The sequence below is a fragment of the Helianthus annuus genome, chromosome 4 (genome assembly GCF_002127325.2).
Source record: "Helianthus annuus cultivar XRQ/B chromosome 4, HanXRQr2.0-SUNRISE, whole genome shotgun sequence".
Taxonomy (NCBI): Eukaryota; Viridiplantae; Streptophyta; class Magnoliopsida; order Asterales; family Asteraceae; genus Helianthus; species Helianthus annuus.
This window is the reverse complement of record NC_035436.2, coordinates 163,707,000-163,711,206: the sequence shown is the minus strand read 5'-3', so window position 1 is coordinate 163,711,206 and position 4,207 is coordinate 163,707,000.

The window sequence follows — 4,207 nt, the reverse complement described above, 5'->3', positions numbered from 1 at the left end:
TTCCTATCAAAGATATCCCAACAGTGGTTCAAAACTCTGTTGCAAAGGATCTGAGAAAAGGAAGAAGAGAGAAAAGATTAAAAACCTATTTTGTAATTTTTGTGAAAAAAGGAATCATCTAACAAAAGACTGTTTTCATCTAAAAGCACATGATCTAAACAAAACATGTGTCATTGTACCTGCTGAGAGATGCACCATCTGTGGTAAAAATAACCACAAAACTAAGGAATGTGTGTATCTCAAAAACTTTGATGAGAAAAAGAATGAGTACATTGCAAAAACATCCTTAAGTTCATCAGCATCATCTGTCAAATTCACCAAGAAACAACCACTGTTTGTCCCAGTCCAAACAACTGTCACAAAACAGCCGAATCAAACATCTGTTTAAAGAAATGTTCAAGTGACTAATGCACCTCCTGCAAATCAATTCAGGAGAGGTAAAGGACAACCATCATACCAAAGGATCCCACATGTTTATGAGGCTTACAAAAAGCCCTCTAAACCAAGAGTGAACAGGCATCCTTTTGGTTATCAACAAGTGATTGGCCAAGACCCCCAACAATGGTTAGAGAAAAACATTCCCAAAAATGTTTAAACCCCTGATCTAACCACTATCCATACATCTGTCACCATCCCAGACACTGTTGAGACCCCATCCAAAGCCTTATTGGCTTTGGAGACCTTAATGAACTAATCCTTTTACTTCATGTGCAGGGAGCTTCTGCATGCTTAGATAGTCTTTGGTATGTAGATAGTGGAGGCTCCAGGCACATGACAGGATGTAAAGCCCTACTCAAAGATTTCAAAATCCATGGAGGGGGTGATATATCCTTTGGGAATAATAGTAAAGGGAAAGTTCTGGGGTCTGGTACAGTTCAGTCTGGAAATGTAAAATTTGAAAATGTCAATCTGATAGACAATCTGAAATTCAACCTCCTGAGTGTCTCACAAATGAGTGATAAGGGGTATGGGTCATTCTTCACAAAGGAGTGTTGTAGGATTGTTGGACCAAAAATGGTTGAAAAGATTGAAGCAATAATAAAATCAGGAAAAACAAAACTTGTTGCTCAAAGAAGTGGCAATGTTTATGTTGTTGATATGTCAAAAGAGTGTCCCAGAACTGATGCCTGTCTGTTCTCAGCTGCCTCTAACAAAGAGACAGAACTTTGGCACAGAAGACTGGGGCACACAAATCTCAAGACAATCACTGAAATTTCAAAAAATAGCCTAGTAAGAGGCTTGCCACAAAAACTGTTTTCATGTCCTAAGCATTGTGTTTCCTGTTTAAAAGGAAAACAACATAAAAGCTGTTTCAAGTCCATTGAAGAGTCCAAAACAACCCAGTGTTTGCAAATGCTGCACATGGATTTGTTTGGCCTAGTTCAAGTCATGAGTCTCAAAAGGAAGAGATATTGCTTGGTTATTATTGATGACTTCTCTAGGTTTACATGGACTTTCTTTTTACACTCAAAAGACGAGACTGCAGGCATTTTGCAAGACTTTGTGACACAGGTTGAAAAGCAATTTGACCTTCCAGTGAAAGTCTTCAGGAGTGGCAATGGCACAGAATTCAAAAATAAGGAGTTGGATGCCTTCTGTGTGAAGAAAGGGATTGTAAGGTAGTACAGCATCCCTAGAACACCAGAGCAAAATGGGGTTGTTGAAAGAAAGAATAGAACTTTGATTGAGGCTGCCAGGACCATGCTTGCAGATTCAGGTTTGCCATTAACATTTTGGGCAGAGGTAGTAAACACTGCTTGCTATGTCCAAAACAGAGTTTTAATCAACCCCAGGCACAAAAAGACTGCTTATGAAATTCTGTATAAAATCAAACCACTGATCTCATACTTTAAAGTATTTGGCTGCCCATGTTTTATTTTGAATTTAAAAGATTCCATCTCAAAATTTGCAGCCAAAGTAGATTGTGGTTATCACCTGGGATACTCAACCACTGCCAAGGCCTACAAAGTGTTTAATACACGGACCAAAGCAGTGGAGGAGACTTTGAATGTAAAGTTCAATGAACTTTCATCAATGAAAATCCCAGCAAATCCTGCTGATTTGTTTGATCTTGATAAATTCACTTTTGAAAACACTGCTGTCAAGATTAACAGTGCAGGTCCATCAGAGGATTCAACACCAGACTATGGGTATGAAATCATCATCCCTCAAAAGTCTGTCAAAATGGGAAGAGCAGCAGATGTTCAAAACAGCTGTCAAAGCTCAACCACTGCTACCTCAACAGTTGTTGACCAAAGTAGCTCCTTAACTCCTGCTTCCACATCATCAAACACTGTTGATAAAAGTTCTCAAACAGTGGATCAAAGACAGCATGTGTCCACACCTTTACCTCCTATTCCACCACCTTTTGAAGCCACTGCTAGATCATCAAAGTCACCAGCAGTGGCTAGCTCAGATGATTCACATCTGCTGCCCTCACCACAAAATGCCATTGTTCCATACCAAGCAGAGTTAATCTTCTTGAAATCTCATCCACTAGATCAAATTATTGGCAACATCAATGAAGGGGTGCTCACAAGAAGTCAATCTCAAAACATTTGTCTTTTTGCTGGTTTTCTATCACTCCATCAGCCAGTCAAGTACCAAGAGGCACTGAAAGACAACAACTGGGTAGAAGCCATGCAAGAGGAGCTCCAACAGTTCAAAAGACAACAAGTATGGGAGCTTGTACCACTGCCAGAAGGTGTAAGTCCTATTAGCACAAAGTGGGTCTTCAAAAACAAAACTGATGAAAGGGGCATTGTTATCAAGAATAAAGTCAGGCTTGTGGTTCAAGGATACAGACAAGAAGAGGGCATTGACTATGATGAAACATTTGCCCCTGTAGCAAGACTTGAAGCTATCAGACTCTTTCTGGCCTTTGCTGTCAACCACAACATCAAGGTGTATCAAATGGACATAAAATGTGCATTCCTCTATGGTAAGATTCAAGAAGAGGTTTATGTTTGTCAACCTCCAGGCTTTGAGGATCCATTTAATCCAAATCATGTCTACAAGCTGAATAAAGCTTTGTATGGCCTGAAACAAGCACCAAGGGCCTGGTATGAAACTCTTTCCACCTTTCTACTTTCCATTGGTTTCACCAGAGGCAGAATTGATAAAACACTGTTTTTAAAATGGAGAGGGAAGGAATTGATGATTGTCCAAATTTATGTGGATGACATCATTTTTGGAAGCACATGTAACAAAATGTGTGAAGAGTTTAGGCAACTCATGACAGCTGAGTTTGAAATGAGTGCAATGGGTGAACTCCAGTGTTTTCTTGGTCTCCAAGTAAAACAACTGCAAAATGGCACTTTTATCCATCAAGGCAAATATGCCAAAGAACTTTTAAAGAAATTTGATATGGATGATTGTAAGCCATGCGATACACCAATTGCAACCAATAAACTAGTCATGCCTGATGAGAAGGATGAATTGGTTGATCAAACCTTATATACAAGCATGATTGGGTCTTTATTGTACCTAACTGCATCTAGACCAGACATCATGTTTGCAACATGTGTCTGTGCAAGATCCCAATCAGCCCCTAGAAAGTCAAATCTTATTGCTGTAAAAAGGATATTCAGATACCTCAAAGGTGCTCCCACACTTGGTATCTGGTATCCAGCTGATGGTAAAATTGAGCTTTCAGGTTTCTCAGACAGTGACTTTGCTGGATGTGACAAGACAAGGAAGTCCACTTCAGGAGGGTGTCAATTCCTAGGCAATTGCTTAGTGTCTTGGCAAAGCAAAAAGCAAGCAGCTGTTTCTACATCCACTGCTGAGGCAGAATATATAGTTGCTGCAAGCTGCTTTGGCTTCAAAATCAGTTGCTGGATTTTGGTATCAGTGCCTTGAAGACACCACTCATGTTGGACAGCCAGGCAACAGAAAATATCATCAAAAATCCAGTTTCTCATTCAACCACCAAACACATTGACATCAGACATCACTTTGTGAGGGATTGCTATGAAAAAGGTATGATTTCTCTGCATCATGTCCCAACTAAGGATCAGCTGGCAGATGTGCTAACCAAAGCATTAGACACATCCACCTTTGAAAGCTTGATCTCTAGGATTGGCATGCTAAACATGGAATAACAGGAAAAATCCTGTTTTTCTATGAATAAAAGCATTAAAATGTTTTCAGAAAATCAAAAATCCATCCTTAAAAATAGCTAAAAATGAAGTTTTCATTAAAATCC